This window comes from Lonchura striata, chromosome 5, assembly GCF_046129695.1.
Source record: "Lonchura striata isolate bLonStr1 chromosome 5, bLonStr1.mat, whole genome shotgun sequence".
Lineage (NCBI taxonomy): Eukaryota > Metazoa > Chordata > Aves > Passeriformes > Estrildidae > Lonchura > Lonchura striata.
The window spans coordinates 41,242,635-41,264,817 of record NC_134607.1 but is presented as its reverse complement, the minus strand read 5'-3'; the positions used below and the strand labels follow the sequence as shown (position 1 = coordinate 41,264,817).

At 37.9% G+C, this 22,183-nt stretch overlaps 1 protein-coding gene and 1 long non-coding RNA gene across 7 annotated transcripts in view; one reads left to right on the top strand and one right to left on the bottom strand.

The window, feature by feature from the left end:
- The window catches only part of SLC16A7 (solute carrier family 16 member 7), a 79,376-nt gene extending 67,435 nt beyond the window's left edge, over positions 1-11,941 (bottom strand). For both annotated transcript variants that reach the window (XM_021547458.2, XM_021547456.2), the window contains exon 1: positions 11,721-11,941. The gene's annotated coding sequence lies outside the window, so the exon portion shown is untranslated. The remainder of the gene's footprint in view (positions 1-11,720) is intronic.
- LOC110479881 (uncharacterized) lies at positions 11,249-21,666 on the top strand. 5 transcript variants are annotated; one of them, XR_004149488.2, is made up of 3 exons: positions 11,254-11,706; positions 12,396-15,514; positions 15,632-21,666. It is a non-coding gene; the product is annotated as an uncharacterized LOC110479881 (long non-coding RNA). The 5 variants fall into 5 exon arrangements; XR_002467020.3 differs by having other exon boundaries at positions 12,396-20,094; positions 20,353-21,666; XR_004149486.2 differs by having other exon boundaries at positions 11,256-11,706; positions 12,396-12,532; positions 13,350-21,666.
- Positions 21,667-22,183: the final 517 nt, after the last annotated feature.

Here is a 22,183-nt window from a genome sequence, read left to right as displayed (position 1 = left end):
ACAAATTTGAGTGGGTTAGGTATGGAGGAAATACAAATCATAAAGATATGTTGCACATCACATCACATTGCCCAACATCCCAGCTTTTGGGTTGATTCACAGCACCCTTTGAAATGAGCCAGACACATTGTTGGTTTAAAAACCTCCTGTCTACATGTCACAAATACAGAGGTTAAAGAAAAATATTGGTGGTTTCCTTCTCACCCACCAGTACATTAATGCTTACTGCAATGGTACTGTAATGAAAGCATACTCCCCCACAAGCCACTTAGACTGCAAGCCCTCTCCAGTCTGCCAGCCCTCTCCACCTGCAGATACTGCTCAGACTGCTCCACAGATTGCCCACTGCCCTCCCTCCACTCTTCCTCCCCAATCCCCCAGCTTCACGCAGCTGTCTCACCCCTCCTTGCTCTAACAGCTCTAGTAGCTCAAAAACAATGTCCAAGGTAAGGAAAAACTACTCTACAAATGACTTACAGCTTCTTCATCACACAACTGGTTCAGGTTTCCCCTGGTTCCTTGATTTCCCTTCAGTTGTACTCACTATCTTGTATTTAAATGTATCTGTATGAATGCATAGATAATCATACACAAAATAAAACACTGCAATACCTTAGAAGTAACTTTTAAGGCTACTCTATCAGGGCAGAGGTTTGCTGTGATTATTTGAATACCAATTTCTGCCTTAAATAAAGGCACAAATGCTGCAGTAGCTCATGAAGACCAAATATGTTCAACTTATCAATATATGATGGTAATTTTCCACTTTTGCTCAGATGACTTTAGATGCTTATATGAAATCTATTTCTTTGTCTTTTAAAAATTATTTGTGGGAGTGTATTTTTAGAGTATAAAATCTTTTCTCTAGTCAGATTAGATAATGTCTGTGAACCTAATTCAGTGAGACTGAGTATTAGAAACTAAAGGGTGTTTTTCAGAGGGGAGAGGATGCTGTGAGGACATTGCAAAATACAAGTGAAAAGGATAATGAACTTGAATGCAATAGTACTACTGCCTTTACTAGCCTCTTTATTTTTAATGGTATGCATAATTTGAAAGCCTGTACCTCTTACTTTTAACTTAGCAATCTTTGTCATTGCACAATTATAATGTGAAGCAAAAAAATACTTCTCACCTGTAAGAAAATGCAAGATATTCTCCAGCTTGAAAGTTTATTATTTATGTACAGATATATAAGTTGCTAAATATGTACTATATTTGTTGGAGGTTCGCTCAATTTTTCACCTGGATTTGGACCATGATTAAGAGAGGCATTTAAAACAAGTAAGCAGTTAAGTGCAGGTATATGCTATAGTGGGAAAATGACAGTTTTACTTAGGTATGCATTACTAAAACAGACAGGCATAGTGATAAAAATATTCAGCAATTGACAAAGTAGTTTTGTTTAAAGACAAGAAGATACAACCCAAAGTGATTAAAGGGTGTAATATAATGTATTTCTACTTTGCCCTTAAGGGCAGTTAAGTTCTCATTCCTGCAGGATCAGCTCTTGACTGTAGCATCTAACAAAGCTAAAGCAGGGTTTTTTTATAAGTAAAAGTCCACGCAAATCCTGCCAACTGAGGGTACTCAGAAGACAGAAACATTTTATGCAATTCCCAGCAGGCCTGAACACTGCCACAACAGAGCACCCTTCCCTTACAGCACACTTTTCTTTTTGCGCTCTGGACTAATCATTTTCTTCCAAGCCATCCTGAGTAGGTCTATTTGAGATAAAAACATTTTCAACTGCCACAGGTGAAAGATGTAGATCACTGTACACTTCCACTGTAGCTCTACAGCAACAGGTTATTTTAGAGATGGTGTCCTGGTAACAGCAGTAACACAAACCACCTCCCAAAGGCCAGCCTAATGTCCACAGCAGAACGGCTCCATCTATTTTACTTATGCTGCAGCATTTTAGGATTGAAATTAAAGGCAGTACTTTGACAGCCTCCACTTTGAGGCACAGTGAGCTTTTTAGGTAGCTCATGCTGCCGTGGCTTTCCTCAAAAGCAGAACATTGCATCGTTGTACTGCCCAAGAATTAAAGCCCAGTAACCTGATCATTTATACCATGTACCCTTCCCTCCTTCTTCCTCTACCTTCAAGACATTGTGTCTTTTCACTGCTGTGAAAAGCCTTCCTACTCCTGCTTAAGGAATCACTGCAAGACCCTCTGGATATTATCAGTTCTCTGAGAGATAAAAAAAATAATTAGAAACCATCTTGAATATGCTTTTTTCTCTTTAGGACAAGAGTCTCTCTTGGTTCCTGTTTGCAGCAGAAAGTAGGCAGCCCATTTCTATCCCCAGTCGGGCCCAGATAAGCAGCTCAGCCAAATGGAGAAACAAAGAGGGATTCCCTCTGTCAAAATCACAGAAGCAGAATAAAACGCGCCTGGGAGCATGAGTTCAACCAAATATAAAAGGTTCTGTGCTCACTGGGGCTTGGTTAAATAAATCAGGTCCAAACTTTTAGGAACGCAAATACAAACCATTCCCTTCTCAATGGGGTAACAGAAACAAACACACCAAGTTAATGAACGCAGCAGGAATTTGACCAAGCAGTTCAAACTCCCCTTTGGAACAGTGTTAACAGCTATGAAGCAAGCAGCCTTAGACTCTTGGCATTGGAAAACAGAACCTCCTCTGCTTTGGTTGGATGACTAAAAATTTCCTTGATTACAGAAGTCCTCCATTCTAAAATGAGGAGTTAAATTTACTATTAAATGCCAACTAAAGCTTCATCCATTCAGTTCTGACATTTCTCATGCCAAGTCGAAGTATTGGCACTGAAATGTCTCCTCCAAGCATTTGATTCTGTTGTTTTCATAGCTAGTCCAAATTCTGCATCTCCTCACACTCTTATACTGCCAACATCACCTATCAGACCTATCAGTACCCACTACTCCTTCTATGCACCTGATCATAGAACTGTTCCAAAGAGGTCAAAAGGATCATGTGGAAAATACATATACATGTATATATGGTATTTATGGCTGCTTACTACAGGCTGTGAATACTATACTGCAACACTAGAACTTCCCAAAACATCAAAGAAATATAATTGCACCTTTCCAGGACTTTCTTCATTTCTCCACTTCACCTCCTAGTATGCAACTATTGCATAATTCTTCCTATTTTCATATCATCTTGTGCATTTCTATATATACATACAATTATTACTATTGGAAAAATATCTACTCACTCATGTATATTCATCTGCCATATTGAGAAGTAAATGCTGCCTTCAGACTACACCAGAATGCAAGATCCTCTGCATATAAAACAGCTATAACTGCTGTTCAAAGTACTTATAGAACAGGGTGTTCAAATACAGTTATAACTTCTGTTTTCATCCAGTACGTGTTCATTAGTAGAGGGAATTGGTTTAAAAGTAGGATTTAAGCTTCAGTTATTAAGAGATAACAACCTACTTACCCAGGATCCGCTAACATTGAAATTAGAGAGCCTAATTTAGGTGACAATTTAAGTATCACAAGAGTACAGTCCTGCATTAAAAAATCGTTCTATTTATACATCTGGTATAAAACTGGTAAATGGGGGACAAGAAAAAAAAAATAAGGAAGAAATTTGCAACTACTTTATTAAAGTTAAAAACATGTCCTGGATACTTAATAAAACATATAATTCAGTGCAATTAAACTATCAATTTAAGTATAATAATTCCAAAGTAAGCTTGGATATAAATACTATAGCTTTGGAAATTTTTCAGAAAATATATACAAAAAAAGAAATTGCGGCCTCATAGCTAAAATACATTTCTATTGAGAACAATACAATTTAAGTCACCATTTTACATTTACAATATTTCAGCAATGCTGAAGTGTATCCAGAATTGCAAGCTCATTACTCAAGCAACAACATTTCATTAACACCTGTCCATACTATTACACACAAAAGAATCTATTTTAATTGTGGAAAGGACAGGCTTCTGTATTCTATTACGATACTATTCATCAACAGCAAAAACCTTCCTATGGCTTCAATTAGAATAAAGAAATCATAAAAGCAAAAGGCAATATACTCTCGATATTCTTTTCTCAAAAAAAACCCAAAACTTTAAAAATTAGAATACAACTGAAACCTGCTCTGAGTGAAAACATGACATGCTATTCCACTTCTGCTAGGTACCTCTGTGAAACGCCTCAAAACACTATTTCCTCAGGTTAATGTGTTCTCCCATCTACTCTGTTTTCACCACCTAATGTGTCATTCTTCCAAGGCTACATTTTTTCTGTACCCTAACAATGAAACTCAAAAGGCAGAATTAAAAGTCATAAAGATAAATAATGCAAACATATGTAACTCTAAATATAAAAATAGCATGGTAAAACATCAGTACTGGTAACTATGGAGGGATTGCATCTGTGCCCTATGAAAGGTGCCCTACAAGTGACAACTGCTGTTGGCAGTTTAAGTTTTAGGATGGAAAACGAAGTATGCAGTAGGATGAGCAGAGTAGAACACTAATTTGCTACTGTATATTTGTTTTCATTCTAATAAATGGAGAGAAGGACAAAGTTCTGACCAAAAAAAAAATGGGAATGGCAAAGAAGATGGACACACTAAAGAACTTATTTGGAAATAGAGACATCATTTTGGTAATGATTATGATAAATAATTTCCATTTAACCTAATCAGGCAAGTCAAAGCAAGTGATCAAAAAGACTAAATATGCAGTCTTAAGAAGCAGTAAAAGAGTCTCTTCAGCCATTACAGGGTGTAACCCCATATAAACCAGTAGAACTACACCATGAGAAGGGAGCTCAAGCATGGACCTGGAGTCACAGAAAGAGAGGAAATGCCAGTCAAGCAACACTGACATATTCATTGACTGAGACCAATCACCACAGTGCTTTCAGGTGTCACTTAAAAATGTCCTTCCTGGATTTCTCTATCTCATGTGAGCTTGGCCCTTATATTCATTAGATTAAAAATCACTTTTCATTATTTTCATGAAGCTAAAATTGAAACAGATCATAGGCCATGCAAGGCACTCATAATGTTCTAGTGTTATTTTGTATGAATGAAGAAATGAACTAAATTGAAATAATGCATCCCTGTTTGCAGCATAATTACAAAAAACCATCTATTTTTGAATAACTACATCAGAAAAACATGATAAAAAATCTATCTTATGCCTCTAGCCAACATAATTGTATCTGCACAAGAAAAAGAAAACGTTATCTTTTTGCCTATTCTTCACAAATATAAAACATACTTCATGCTCTGTAAATACAGGCTATTATGGCATATTCTTTTCTACCTATATTTTTAATATATGCAACCTAGAGGCCAAAAAATACAAAAGATTTTTCATTTCTTGCTAAAATATGTTGTTGTGGTTCCTAATCATGTGCTATTGAGTACCCTGATTCGCCTTTTGTAGTGTTGGTGAGAAGAAGGGAAAGAGGTTGCCTAATGGAAGATAGGGAGTTAAGATCCCTGAGTGATAAAATGAGTAGACCTCTTACAAATTCCTCAGGGCAGAAAGGAATCCTTTAGTTTGGTACTATGTACAAATTATTTTAAAGATGTACATTCTAAAAAAGGGCTGGTAATAGGATGATAGGCTGGCCCATTGCCATCTTCAGCTTCCAGCAGCTATTTCCTTCCATAGTCAATTCAGCTCTCTCTACCTACTCTCAGATGAAACCTCCTTGCTCCTCCTTGAATCTTTGTCTTAGGCAAACTTTCAGGCAAACCAATTTTCAGTTCTAGTTTGCAGTATGTATCTCAAAAATTTTCATTTCTACCATCAGCAGGAGTCACTGCTGAGAACACAGGGTCCACAATCCAGATTCAGACCCAAATCCATCCCCAGCAGAGCATGCTAAAACAATTAATTCTAGAAAAGATCTGTTCAGTGGAAAGTATACTTGGCAAAGGCTGAATTATCAAGGAATTTGGCACATAAAATGCCAGTTGTTAAGAAATAAGACACATTACCAAGGGGAGTTGATTTTTATCATTAAGTTGTTCTTTTCTTGGCTTTTCTTGTGAACCTGCTCTGAGGGCCATATCAAAAATGCAAACCACAGGAGCTCAGTCTAGTAATGATAACTCCTGTGACATTTTAATTCAATAGCACAGGTAACTGTTGAAATACCCCATTTTTATCCAATTTCTATCTCTCAATAAGGTCAGCAAAGAAAGTCAGGTATGTCTCTCAGAAGCCAAATTGTTAAAACTGGAACTTTGGACACAGTCTTGTATCACTTGAAAACTCATCTTCACCACCAACTGTTTATATCGTTATTCCAGAGATTCGAAAAGGATACCACACAGAACCTAATTTCTAATGTTTTTAAAAAACACTCTAATACACTTAATTACAAAAGCATATGCTGGAAGTAGGCATATGCTCATTTCTCTGTCTCAAATTCTAATCAAATACATTGCAGTAGGAACTAGCTATGTTAAAAAAAATCAAATACGCATTTTGCATATATGCTTTCGCCATTTTTGTCAGCACAAAAAATGGGGATTTCTTTTTGGTTTCTTCCTTCACATGTTTTTAGTACTTTAAAATAAATACTTGTTCTCAGCATTTGTTGATTTCAGAACACAAAAACTGAAAAGTAAAGCTCCAAGGGTGACACTATGAAACAAATCTCACATGACAGATAAATTGAGATTTCAAATTTTTTTGTCTCTTTTTTGCTTGTACCATAGACTCCAAGAGTGCTGAAGTGCTGAGTGGCAAGCATGAATGTTAAAACTATTTCTGTGGGGGGGGGAGGGGGAGGGGGTAAATAATTTCTATCTTTTGGGATGATGTACTGCTGTTTTGTGACTGATTTTACTAATTTTGAATAAAATTGTAGACCATATGGAAGAGGCAATATACCTCATTGCACTGTCATTGCCACCACTTCAGTGACAGAAATGCTGGAGTTCTTTGATGCCAAGCACATCTTGAACACCATTACAACTCTTTGTTTTATGTGCTATCCCTGGGTGCCAGACTTGGGAATGTTTGCTAATCCTAATTAGCAATGGTTTGCTAATCCTGAGGCCACATGATGGAAGGGCACTACACAATGGTGCCTGAAGCTGCAGCAGGAGTGTGCTTGAAGGTATGGGAAGATAAGCTACTCTGAAGGACCAGAAGTTTAAAAATACACAAATAAGAAATACAGTCATTCTGAGTTGTCTTCTATACAACATGCTTTCTGAACCTTGATCACTACCTACACGAGTCTTCCACTGGAAAATCTTAAAGAAAGTTAAAAGTGAAATAACTACCAAGCTTGCGGTCAAGACAACTGGAAAGTGTTCTTTTGGGGGACACAAATATTCATGCTGAATGAAAACAAACAATTTTTAAACAATCCTGCATGTTTGGACAACTCCAGTCTGCACAGCTTTATGCTTTGACTGTTTTTTGCAGAGTTTGATATGAGTTCTTTTCACATGAAAGACATGAAAATAATGTCAAATCCACCTATTCTCAAATATTCCAACTTCTACAATATTTGGGTGTCCTGTGGTTTGTTGACAGGTGACTTAAAAGTACAAGTTTTCTACAGTACAAAGTTCATAGCAAATTTTATATGATTTACACTATTATTCAAAGCACTGCTTTTTTGTTGGGTGAAAATTAAATTAGTCAATAGCTAACATTCAATAATCATGACACCAAGCTGAAAGAAAATGCATCAGCACTAAATTAAAAAAAAACAAAAAAACATGGCTTAAGTTTGTTCTCTAGTGCTCCCTGCCTTTATGAATTAAAATTAATTCAATTTCTTAAGATCTTAAGTCTTACAGCTACAAAGAAAAAGAGTATACTGTGATAAGGCTCAATTCTTTTCCATTATTTTCCTCCTTCACTTTTGGAAACCTTTTAAAGTGGCCTAGTCATGTTCAAATCCTTCTGGAAATGCTTATTCATTTTTATCAGCTCTTCATGGAAACCTCTTCATTTATATCAAGATGTTATAAGTCGCTAGGATAGAAGAGCACTGTGAAAATAAAAAAATATTATCATGGAACTGGAAGCTTGACCTTGAAAACATACAAATAAAGGACCTACTTAAAGACAACATATAAACCAAAACTAAGATCTACCAAAGGCGCTAATGATGATCAATCTGCCACCACCCCCTACTCCCCCCAAAAAACCTGTGAATTAAAAATCTTAAGATTGCAAAGATAAAAACAGAGCAATAAAGATTGTTTATCAGCCACTGTCACCTAGTTAGATAACCCTTAGCTCTTCAATAAGTTTAACAAGATTTTTGATTGCTTGACCATAAGACCAAGAAATATAAGAAAATGTTGGATAGATTGTAAAGCCAAATAGAGCAGTCAGTTTGTCCAACATCTTCTACTCCTGAAGTCAAAGAATATCGTCTCCTTATTCCTGTAGGCAAAGAACTTTTGTTTGAATACTGCAAACTTTTCTTCAAATGTTCCGAGATTCACAATAAAATTAGAGAAGTTGGCCCAACAGATCACAAATACATGCAAGTCAAGGAATGCAGGTCTGGACTGAGATGCTTATGTGGGACTCAGCCAGTTCCTCGTGCTTATTTGACACATAAAACAGTTGGTCAATGACATCATATTTTCCTATCTAACCTCCTCCTTGGTGCTGTGCAAACATTGTGCCATACATATATTACACCAACAGACACAGAAACTGCTAACATTCTCTATCAATGATTTATAGCTATGGCCTAATTACTCAAAAGATAATTACATTTTTGCAATTATATCAACCTTGAAACATAAAATTCATCTAACAACACAGATTATTAGCATGGCCCAGAAACCTTCTTCTTGATTCTCACAGAAGAAAATTGACAGCTTAAATTCTGGCAAACAGTTTTAAGGGATACAATTTAATTGAGAATTATATTCAGGCACTATCCTTACTAAAGGATACTTTTCCTCAAGTAAAATGCAACTCTTTGAAAGCATCATGTGATTCTGCAATGGGAAATTAAAGCAGGTAAGTCATAGACTCTTTTCTTGAAATAAAATGGATCCAATAATAATCATATTTACTGGAAATCAAGCCACCTCCTCATTGAAAAAAGAGGACAAGATAATTTACTTAAAAAATAAAGGATAGCAGAGAGGACTTTTTTCTAAAGTGAAGAAGAAAGAGAATCACTGAGTTCCAGGAAAAAAAAATCAAGAAATAGAAGTATGATGTAGTGAACATTACTCCAAGAAAGAGTAATGAAAAAAAAAATGTAAAAATGCCAGCTTGTGATATAAGAAATGGTTTTTTCTCTCCCTTAACTTGCCTGTCCATAAATTTAAGCTGTCCAAAGATCTCCTGCCCTGATAAAACTTGGATTCTAGAATAAGAATTCTGCCATAGCAAGCACTGAGTGAGGTAAATACAATACAGAGAAATGACAGATGAAATTAGGTTAAAGAGCTGGAAGGAAGATTTTTAAAATATACTATAACAATGCATCTATTTACAATGAAAACTGATGAAAAATAATTCCTTCATTCCTTACTGCAGTTGCAGAGCCACAATATTTAACTACATTCTGGTTTCTTTTTGATATTTCCTTTTGTAATATTTCAAAGTCTCCCCCTTTACATGTAAAATACCTGTTCAGATCAATGTATCATGACACAATCCAAAGAGTTTTCCTATCTATAAAACACATTAATTTGGTTTTCCACCATGCATAAAGATGTTCCATGAAGACCACAGTTCGTATTTAGGCTATTCTACATCTCCATCATATAAATAAAATAAAGTTTTCTTCACTACGAAAATAATTTAGAGCTGCAATAAAATAAAAACCATCACCTCCAGTCACCCCTTGGCCTATTCAAAATGATCAGCTGTTTTGCTTTGAAGCCACTTACATTGTAAACACTATGCTGCAAACTAAGCTAGCTGGGCCCCTACACATACATGGAGTTACAGTTCTGTAATTAATAGCACAAATAATAGAAACATCTTGAGTATAATCTCTTTTCTAAATGTATTCCATCATGTAGAAAGAGTTCAGCACTCAGGCTCAAGTACACTATTCAAAGTTAGCAGACAATAATGCAAGGGGACAAGAGAGCCCCAATTTAAAATAAAAAGGGAACCACTTATGCATTATTCACATATTTAATACTTGTACATAAAAGTATATCTCACTTTTTTTAATTATTTGTCAGTTTCCTACTTCTTTTAAATATAAAGTGTATGAACATCTGTCTCAATGACTAACTTTTCTGTCATGATTCATATAGACAGAGCTAAGGCTCTTGAGTTGTTAGCTCAGTTGGTGCGTGATTAAGTTTATGGCCCCATTCCTGCAATGGCAGCTGCAAACATCTTTTCATTACTATTTGATCAGTAACTTGAGAGCCACAGATGGGACCCACTATGGAAACATGAGCGATTATTATGGAGACCAACAAAACAAGAATGGACACCTTCATGCGGTACCAGCTTTCTTTTGTTTCTCTTTTCCCCAAAACAGCTTTCAACATTTTCAGTAAAACTCCTTTACTGAAAGCTCAGGCTGACACTGGAAAATCCTGGTATCTGCAAACATTTTCTGCTTTGTTTTGTTTTCTAATCGACCTCACCGGAAAACCAGTGGAGAACTTGTGTCAGTTCTGTGACTCTTCTGGACTGAAAGGTAATGTGCTTTCCCAGAAGGACCAGGGGACACTTTGGTCTCTGAAATGTGAACAGGGCAATTTCTCAGACTCTCCTAAGACTTACTGCCTTTTAGGGGCCACTTCAACAGCAAGGAACCCTGAACGATTGCTCCCTGCCAGGGAAACTCTTCAGACCATTCCCTTCAAGGACTGTGTGCTAGCAGAGGTCAAGGAAAGAAAATGATGGAGGACTATTTTCGTGGCTCTGGTACTACTTATACCAGGACCTCTGTACACAACCATTAACTAAAGCGAACAGCGTTTCGAGATAATAACGCAAGAGCCGTGGAACTCGGAGCAGCCCAGAGCACGGAACTGCACCTGGCACGGAGCGATAGTGGCTCCATCCAGATCCACCTTCTCCAAGGTCACCTCGCTCACAGCTTCTTGCAGGCCCATGTCTGATGACGGCAAGCGCGGCGGCCCGGTTTGTGCTCCGCTGCTCTCCGCCCACATTTCCCGGCGGAGCTCCCGGGGCGGGGGCCGCGGACCGCGCTCCGCTCAGGCCGGGCGCTGGCAGGCTCGCCGCCCGCGGGGATGCGCGCAGCGGCCCGGGGGCGGGATCGCGTCTCGCTCCCCCCAGAGCTGCGGCCTCAGCCCGGCCCCGCCGCCCGCCTCCCTCCCTGCCCCGCTGTCAGAGCCGCCCGCCCGCGTGGCAGCGGGCACTGCGGGGCGTGCGGCGTCTCCCTGCCGTGGCTGCTTTGGTACTGGGGGACGACAGCTGCGTCCCACGCGGTGTCTGTCCGTCCGCCCATCCATCCATCCATGCATCCATCCATCCATGCATCCATCCATCCATCCATCCATGCATCCATCCATCCATCCATGCATCCATCCATCCCTGCGTGGGCGGCGGCTCGTGTGTGTGTGTGACTGACAGTGAGGCGCGCACAGCGCGGGGCAGCCGCTCGCACGCAGCCCGCCGGGTCCACGCCGGCGCGCCCCGGCTGCGGCAGCCACTTCTCCGTCCCCCGGAGCCCTCCCCGGTGGGGACAACCTCAGCGACCTCGCTGCTCGTCCTCCTCCTCCTCCCTCCTGGCGGGTAGGTTACATTACCTGGTCTCTAGCTCGGACTGGATCTAATCCCGCGGCCGCCGCCGGCTTCTCTCCCGGCCGCGGGGGTGGGTGTGGGAATTAATTTATTTATTTTCCATGAGGTGTCCTCTGCAGCGGAATAGCGGCGGGAGAGCCCGGGCCGGGCGGCAGGGAGGGAGGCCCGGGTGCTGCTGTCCCGGGGGTGCTGGCGGGGAGCGGCCGAGGCGCTTCAGCACCGGCGCGGGGGGGCGGGGGCTGCAGAGGAGACGCCTCCCGGGCTGCCCAACCCGGCTCCGCGGGGCTGGCGGGGGCGCGGCGCCCGGCCGGGGACACGGGGACGGGGCCGGCGCCAGCGCGGGAGGTGGGACAGGACGGGATGTGCTGCGCGGGGCGGGCGGGCAGCGCCGGGCCCTGTGCCCCTGGGGCCGGCCGGGAGCGCTCCCCGCCGCACCCAGAGCCCTCTCGCTGCGGCCGGGGGACAGGAGGGCAACTCGCTTCTGGCAGCGAGAAACGTGTCCGCCCCCCCGTCCCACTCCGATCTCCTCCTCTTCAGCACTGAGGGTGTCAAGTATCTCACATTAAAGGCAGCTTGCGCTCTCTGGTTCATCGAAAGTCTAAAAAACGGTGTATCTGTTTCCTCGTGTTAGGAGAAAAGTAAAAAGTAAATTAACCGAATTCGTTTTGTGCTCAATGCAGGACCTTCGCCTTCTGAAACGGGAACTGAAATTTGGCTCGTCAGCATCGAGTTGCTGATGAAAATCTTGGTCACCTCAGCATTTGCCATCTTTTTGTCAGCTTAAGAAAAAAACCAAAAAACTTATGAGAAGTGTTTTGTACGTATGATAAACATATTTATGAAAGTGACTGCTAAATTATCCATAAATCCTGTCCTTGAGGCTAAAATCCTGTAAGAAAATTGATAAACATTATAATATAATTGTATAATTAAAGCCTTTACCATAATACTTATTCTCATCTAAAGGTTGCACATTAAGTGCAGTACTTAAGTACTGTGAGGAGACTAGAGTAAATATAGTTGTTGACACAGTGTTGTGAAATGTACAAAATGAAATGTTAATATAATTTTTTTAAAGACTTGATTTCAAGCACTTTGTTAGAGCTTTATGATCAGGATCATTACATGTTAGGAACTGAGACTGCCTGTGTATGGACAGGAGGAGAACTTGAACTGTAGTTGGGAGTATTCTAGTTTCCTGAGCTGCTAGTCGAGGAAGGAAAGACTTGAACTTGTGCAGTTTATTTTTGTCTGTTTATTTTCCATTAATAACATTTGAATCCCTTAGCTAGTATCAGCCACAATGAACAAAAAGTTTTGAAAAATAATCTGAAAAGGAGCATGTCACTCCTCAAAAAACCAGAGGCACAAATGGCAATACCTATTACATCAAAAAATCCATCCACAGACAACTGCTGTCTGAAACACAAATTAATAGAAATCATGTTTCTCTGTCTCCTTTTCTTATTAATTGATTTGCTTTTATGTGAGAAGTGACAGGAACTTTTCTATGTTTTAAACTGTAACCATTAAATCAGAAAGCACAGATCTGGAAATATCAGTAATGTAACACTTAAGCATTCCTTCATTCTTTAGAATGTTATTGTTATTTTTTATGTATCATCCATTTCTAGGCCAAGTCTTTCAGATTCAGGAGGGAATACTTTGTCACATGTCTGTAAAGCAGCCAGCCCTCTACAGTCTCTGGGTAGATTCTGGCACTGTACTCATAAGGAACAGTAAGTAATTCACTGGTAGAGAGAGCAAACACTGTTCTTCCTGAAACAAACTGAGCAGCATGGAATCATTTTTGTGACATTGCATAAGCTAAGTAGTACTTGGGTTATGTATCTGAGTCCAGGGGCATTTTTAGGAGAAAACATGGTGACTGCCAGGGCAGCTAGTGGAAGTCACAGTTGCATTAATTTAGGTAGCCATATCAGTCATACTTTGCAAGTATGTCAAAGGAGCCTGTGCCCAGCACCCTCACACTCACAGTGTCTGTCCTGGGAGCAGGTTGTGCTACAGGCTTTGGAAGACCAAGGACCCGTGAGGTCTCCACAAAGCCTGTTGGAGGGGAAAACGAACACTAAGCCATGATTCTTGGGCATGCAAGCAAAGAAAGCTTGGGTATTGATGCTCATGGTCAAACTCTTCCAGGCAGGCCCACAATTACAGGGTAAAAAATGTTGAAATTATGATGAAATTTGATGTAAAATCTTTGGTAAACAAAGCTTCCAGTGCTGAAATCAAAGTGGTATACTTGGCATTACAGCAGTCTGAAGCTATATTCAAACATTTTTTTATGCCCTGAAGAAAATTGTAGGCTATATAGGACCTCAGACAGTTCCTGTAAAATACAAAGCATGTTTACAATGCCCTTTACAGTGAAATAGTAAAGTTTACATGTTGTTTTATATAATTTTTGGAAAGTAACTTTCAAAGAGAGCTGAAAAATAAATACATGAAGCTAGAAATGATACCTGGTTTACATTGCATACTTCTATTTCCTTCATGAATATGCCCTAACAAAAATAAATATATATTTATATAGATATATATTTTTAATTTACAAATGTATATTATATACTGTACACAATAAATTCTACACAGTGTAAAATTTATAATTTTATATGTGGTAAGGTATATCACATATATAGATATACTTATATATATATATATATATATATACAACTTATATGTGGCAAGGTATATCACACAGACAGTGTTTGCTGCACTACATAGTACATGCTGCATGCTGTATGTAACAGTGCTACATACAGTACAAGTTGATGTATTCTGTGCTTGTAAATAAATTTGTATTTATATTATACTGCATATATTAACATCTATATAGATATAGCAGATTATATTGTCATATGTTAGCCATTACAGGCATAAACATCTTCTGTATATACCTATGTGCCTCATTCAGCTTCTTTCAATACCTCTTTTCAGACCACTCTCTGTAGGAAAGGTGATCTTAATTGACTCACTGTTGCTGTGTGCTTCATTGCATTTGGTGTTTTCTAGTGGAAGGCAGATTTAGAACATAAGCTAGCTGCAGGTATAACAGTGTGGGATTTGGCCCACAGTTGGCACAAGTTCAGATACAGTATGTTAAGTGCCTCCAGCCTGCTTAAAGTCACAGAAATTACCGTGAGCCTTCAGACTATAAATTTATATATTAATTCATTTTCTACTTGGACTTTGATTGCAGTGATATCATGTTTTTAAGTGAATACACTCATCTGTGAGTATCTGTAGAGTAAAGGTGATGAAGTGATTTGGTTCTCATTTGCAGGTTGAAAAACCCTGTTGGCATTCTGCATCTTTCCAGTCTTGGTGCACCTTTGTTGTAGGAAGACCATTATTCAAATTAAGATTGTTTAATGAGAGATAGCAATTAATAATTTCTGTGTGAATTTTAAGAAGCTAATAAAGTTTCAGAGCTCTGTGTGCATGTGTGTATGTCTGTGTATGGGAGTGTGGCATTCTGTATTTTTCAGCAAAATAATTGTTAAGAAGAAATTAAATCAACTGTTAAGAAAATATTAAATCAACTAATATGTGTATGAAAAGAACTACCTCTCTGATTGTTAATTTTGTGTCCAGTTGACAGATTTTTGTGAGGTTGTTTATTAAACACTATCCTGTTTTTGTTGTAATGGCTTGAGATTTTTTAGTGTTATTAACATAAAAAAAATTAAATATTATTTTTTCACTAGGGAAAATGAAAATGCTACAAATGTTGAATCCCTGATGGTACTTTCTGTAACTGTCTCCATTAGCTGTTTGGGTAAGTCCCCTACTGGAATAGTCCCTTTTTGCCACATGCCACTGTCACACAGTTTTAGCTGAATCCAGAATTTTACAGGTCCTCTACTAAGCTTAGTGCTTCTCTGTTACATTACAGGTTGTGTCTTTTTGTCACAGAGTCTGAATCTAAAGAATGCATGTTATGATCACGTGTTGTTCTGGCCTATGTCGGATTACATTCTGGTTACGTTCTATTTTTTCTGCACTGATTTCGGTTCCATAAATACACATCTCAAACTTCTCTCATGTCCATAAGCAGGCTGGTGTGGTATGTATTCTTGTCATCTCCAAGTGATACAAGGGATAATAACATGAGTATTATATTGGCAAATCATCTAGGCCACCTTCTGTAAACTTTATATTAACAGCTAGTGATCATCAGCCTGTGTCTCACTACACCTTTATTCATACACACAGATAGCTCTGTCACTAGCATAACATTTAATCCTTGTCCTGTTAGTGAAAGAGACACATGTACTCACGTTTTGTGATAAAATTCATAGAAATATAATTAGAACATAGAATTCTATGACAATATATAGCCAAAACAGGTCTTTCCATTGAGGTTAGTTTTCTCTGTAACCATCAACCATGGCCCAATCCAATTGTTTTCTTTTCCAGCTCACAGTGACACAGAACACAGCACATTGTAACTACAGGAACAGACTAGACTGTGAAAGATCTCTATCAGGCATCACAGAGAATTTGAGGCAGCTGGCAGTTATCAGCTGAAGTAGTTAGCCAGTAGAACTGTACAAGCTAAATAGATAATTGAAAAGCAATCTGGAAACCTGGGAGAGATAATAAGCCTCTCTTCTAGAAGGGAGTAACAACTCAGGTAGGTCACAAATGAACTCAACTCCCAGATCAGTGCTTTGCCTAATAACACTGAAAATACAGCAGCAGTTCATACCTGTGAGTTCTGAAGTAGTATTGAAATTCTTGTTGGACAGGCAGTTTGGCATATTCAGTTATACAAATCATTATTACAATAGAGTGAAAAGGATTGTACTGCTGTAATACAGATGACCAAAATCCCAGGAGCAGCAAGGCCCTTTGTTAAATTACAGTTGCCAAAATAGAAAACTAGTTGCACACACTTTTTACCATCCATGCTACTTTGTTGATACTGACGTGCAACCTGTAGTATCCCTGCCACACTGACCACGGTTGTCTGTGGGGCAAGTGACTTATTTTTTTTTTGTGTAATTTATATTTATATTAATATAATGGAATTATTTTTGTTTTATTTACCATAAGCACAGAGAAGGGAGGGAAAAGGCCAATGTCTGTGAGTAAAATAATGTGTTTATCTTATTAGCTGCATTTTAAAAGAGTCCTAAAGACTTTCTGTTCAAGTCACTCTTATGATTCTCAAATTTCTGACTACAGAAAGTGTGAAATCTTGCATGAACATGCAAGGAAACAGATACAATTTGGTAACTCCTCTTGCTAGGTTCTGATGTCTTGTAGAATTATGTTGATTGTAGGGAAAGAGCATGAGATATTTTTGTGAGAGTGGGCACAGAAAATAAGTTTTTGGCCTTTTACAAAAAAGAAAGTAGCATCTTTCTATCAAAGAAGTGCTTGAATTGATCCACTGCCAACTGTTTATTTTGTTAAACCACTCAGGTGGATCATAGGAAATAACAGTTGCCAGTGTAATATTAATTCTTGTGGAGCTGAACAAAACAAACAAACAAAAACCCCAAAAAGCCAACACAACAAAACAAAACAAAAACCAAAACAACAAAAAAAAACCCTTTTGCTTCTCAATTTATTTTGAAAGATGCTTTTAAAAATCTCTCTCCAAAAATTCAGTGCAAAAAATTCTGTACATTTACACTGAAAGAACATAGAGCAAAACACATGCATCACAGTTTTTTACTATATTATTTGCTACAATTATACAGTGGCAGTTACAGTATTAGTTGCTACAGTACAGTAGCTAGGAAAGCAGCATAGTAAATTCACAAAATCCGTTAACAAATATTTGCGTGTGTCCATGTTGCTGGTTGCAGAAATAATGTGATTAATCTGAACAGTCTGTGTAAATCATAAAAAGTAACCACTGCTTTTATGTTTTAGGTATTGTTCTAATATCTGTTTTACTATGGTAGTGGGACGAATTAATTGTGCGCATATGTAAATTCTGCTTCTATGTATTGACTGCTGAGGATGTTTTCCTTTCATATCTCATTCTGTGACTGCTAAACCAAAAAAAAAAATTGCAAAGTTTTAAAGTTTACAAATGCATGAAAAGGGCATGTTTGCTGTTTTGAGGCCTGATACATCTTTCCATTATAATCCTAATGATAGATTTCTGTCAGTCTAGGTCCATTTTTTACATCAGTTTTCAGTTTAGATGCAAGCGTACAATTATAAATTACCATTGTGTTGTAAGATATACTTAACACCATTAGATTACAAAACTTCTTAGGTAGCAGGAGAATGTCCTCTCTGAGTTACTTGTTTTTATTTTCTTTTAAAAGATGAAATAACAAAAGAAATTTCTTTTTAGATAAAATTCCAGAATCTGCCTAAATATGTATTATATAAGAATCCAATATAGCAATAATCATAATCTAAAAAGACGTTGGCATCATGCTGTTGTAAACAGTGCAAATAATACTTAGAATAATATGCAGAGTCAGAAGTAAGAAAGTATCATTCAGAGGGAAGCATCCTTATAATTAGGATAGAAACAGATCTATTTTACTTTTTTCTCTCTCTTATGAAGCCTTTGAATATTTCAGTCTTTTTCTGTGCTGTGCTCCAGATTCAACAGGAAAAGTGAAGAATAAATAATTCAGCTCAGGCTCACACTGTATAATTGAGATTTAGGCTCTACTGTAGGAAGACTGAACAGAGGAAGTTCTTAGAAACTCTTTGTGGTCAAGTTCACTAATTGTGCATGAAGGGAAAGATCCTTCATTATCTGGTTGTGCTCAAATATTAAGTCATTGCTCTAAATCTCAGGGGATGAAGGTGTCTGTTCTATATAGACACATGACTTAGATTAACTGTTCAGACATCATAGCTGAGTGTTTCCAAAGCTTTTTGCTCTACCATCAGGAAAAATGAAAAGGCTTCCCCCTAAAGGGTTCTGAATTTCATCATTGAGGCACTTAAGTCCCTGCTTGAGAACTGGCTGCCTAAGGAGCTATATGTAAACCCTCCTGCAGCTATAATATTCTGAATAAGGCCCTTGAGCATAGATAGGTTTGCAGAAATGTTAAGCATCAATAAGCATGGGATCATATTCTGCAGTCAAGGTAACATGACAGTCCAACTTCTAAACAGGTTCACAGAACATAGTGAATTTTTTGAATACCATAAGTACATTGAACTAATCTTCAGTACTTCACTTGTTATTCATTGTGATGAAAGCACTGGAATATATGTTCAAAATCATACATTAAAAGCTTTCACTTCATGTCATTATGTTTTCTTATTATAATCCTTGTTTACTTTGCAACTCACTTCTGGGATTACAGAGTGGGTAAAACCTTAGAAATAGAAGTATGATTGGACTACTAGTGCTTGGCATGCTTCAAAACTGTAAAAATCATCAGTATATAATGTATTTACTTTCTTTTTTGATTAGGTCAAAAATGTGCATCTACATTTCGGGGGACAGATGCAAAAAAATTTTTCTCCTAATGCACAAATCAACAGCAGGAAACTTTTGAAGAAGAAAACACACAATATTTGCATGTGTGGTTCTAATGTCTTCTATAAGGAAGCAGAAATCAACTTTCCATTTGGGGAATGTCTCAGATTGCTAATCCAAACCCTGTTATCCCAGCAAATGGCAATGGCAATTTGTTTGCAGGTATTCACATATGTCCTCTTATTTTTTGGTGATTTTCTTGTTCTTTAACAATAAGGCCTGATATAACTTCCACTGGTTCCCCAGGATCACACTGTTTTGTTTTGTTTATTCCACAAAATCAGTAATAATAGTTTCTTTTTCCCATTTACATTTTTTTGTTAGTCATTGTCTCATTGTCAGTAATGTCGTTGGATGTACGAGTCTGATACTGAATTGATATTCAAATACCTGCTTCTTATCAAATAGTTTGAATTCTGGAACATTTTATTGTGGTCTAGGATGAGACTTAGGTACAGATTGAGACATCTTAGGCATCTATATGGAAGAGCTCATGTGTAAACTATATGTGTAAACTCTTGCTCTAGACAAGTCAATGCAATCTGTGGACCCATCTTGGTGCCTTGTGTGCTGATGAACTGCTTTGCAGATGTTTCAGAGGGAACTGAGTTGTTCTCTAAACTCCATCTGAACACAGACAAAAATTATGGCATGATGTGAAATGTACTGTCAGTTTCTGTCTTGCAGCTCTCTACAGGATGAAATTCCCAGAAACTGGAAAAATACATTTAAAATACATATTTTAACCACTAAGTTCCTGGAAAAAAAAACAGTGAAAAGAACTTTCTCCCAAAGACAAATCAGGATTCTGTAAAATTGTTGATCTTCACTTGTCATTTGCTGTGACTCGTGCACATCATACAACAGTACCCAAAGCTATTGGCCAGGTAAAGCAATCTGGATATATTTGTGTGCTTTTGTTCTGAAAATGTGTATCAATGTACATCTTGGATCTCTCAGGCTTATTCAATGCATTTAAGATATTAACAGGATTATTTGAGTTGGTAACCTGAAATAATCTGACACTGCATTTATTGATGCAGAAGATTATTCTGAAATGTGTGTCCAAATGTCTTACTTACTTTACAGTTCTTATTAATAAAATACTTTGCTTTAAACATATTTTTTTTTTGTTTCCTTTGTAGTGATTCTGTCTACTGTGGAGTCATTCATCCCTTATCCTAGTGGTTTTTTGCTTCTCAGCACCAACACAACAGGTTTTTTTAGAGTATTGGGTTAATCTGAAGGTCTCCAGCTAATATACTATGAAGCAGGTTGGAATCTAAGCATAAAATAAGATCAGAAAGCAATAGCAGAGGACACAGTCCAGGTTATGGTCAAACTAAGGTTACACAGTGTAGCTACTGCCCCAGCTACACAGACAGAGCCTAGACAGCTGCAAAGCAGTGGCAGCCAGCCAGCAAGCCTGAATAGATGAAGATAAGGCCAAGAGGAGGAGGACTTAAATCTCAGATATTAGCTGCTCTAATATAAAACAAACAAGCTATATAATAACCTGACATACCCAGAAAATAACTAGAACAGCTAGTTGGAAACAAAGTCCTTGAAGTTTCTTGTGCAACTTTTCAAATCAAAATTATCGTAGCCAAATTACTTAAAAATATTAGCTTTTAAGATGCACTTAGTCCTAAAAATTTGCATATACTAGGTACATCATATACAGTCTTTGCCCTCAAATACATCATAAACTCAGTAATTTATTTATTTTTTTTTTTAATGTGAGGCCATTAAATTGAGGCTGTGACTTCAAAGGCACATTACAGTTTATGCAAAGGTAATCCTGGTTTTCCTTCTTTGGCTGGGAATTAGAATCTGTTATCCCAGCTATACTGTTTTTAGTATCCTAACTAACCCACTCTTCATGTGGGCTAGTTAGGATACTCTGCTGTGTCTTGTGTACTTTAATTATTCTTTCAACAAACAAAAACTATTTTTGAAAACTCCATTTCTCTCTGAAAAGTACATTTTTCAGATGTAATGTGTAAGCCGTGCTATCTCTGCTGTCTGAAAAAATTATTTTTCCCATTCTAATTATAAAGGATATTATTGCTTTGTAGGATAGTTGCAGACCCTGACACAAAGATATGGCAATTGAAAACCAGGCAATTAAATAGCTCAAAAAGGAAGAAAAGAAATGCAATTCAAAAAGATCTATGCAGAGAACCCATAGCTGTCTGCAACCCTCCCCATTACTCTGTGTAGGTAGTACTCAGGATTAGCTATGGAAACAAATGATGTCAGAACCAGTCCTCTAAACCGTTTCAATTTTCCAATAAGAAAATATGCTGTAGAACTGTGGTGTGGTATTGGATATGAAACAAATTGTTTGGGGTCTTTTTAATGTCAATAGAATATTTTTTTCATTAAATTTTAATTCATCTGTGCTGTATACTGTGCATATTTTGTTTGCTATTAAATAAAAAAATCTTTCCTGATAAGGACATCTTTTCTGAAAGTGATTCTTAAAATAGACTAGCTTGATGCTGTGGATAGTGCTTTGACATTGAAGAAAACCAGTGAGATGCAAATAAATTCTTGCAAGGCTGGAATTGATGCCTGTATACTTTAGAAATGGTTTGACTCATTAGTAGATTTATAGGCTGCACAGAGAGCTGGATCTTTGAAAGAAGTCAGTGAATTAAGGGCAGACTATTACCCTGTAGCTCCCATTAGCCTGCACATTAACCATCTAGATCTGCAGATATTTCTGTCCCATACAAATCACTGCAATAATGGGTATAGGTTTTATATAAAGTCATCATGGCCATAAAATGGAATGTAGGAACATTTTACCACTACTGTAGTTACAATGGCCAAAAATAACCATACATTTGAATACAGCTTTGTCAGAATTTTTACTCTCACAAATCTGAGGTAGCTGAATATCAGAGAGTTAGGTTTCCTGGTATTGTTTGGTTTGGTTTTTTTTCAGTAATAATTCATAACATCATTTAA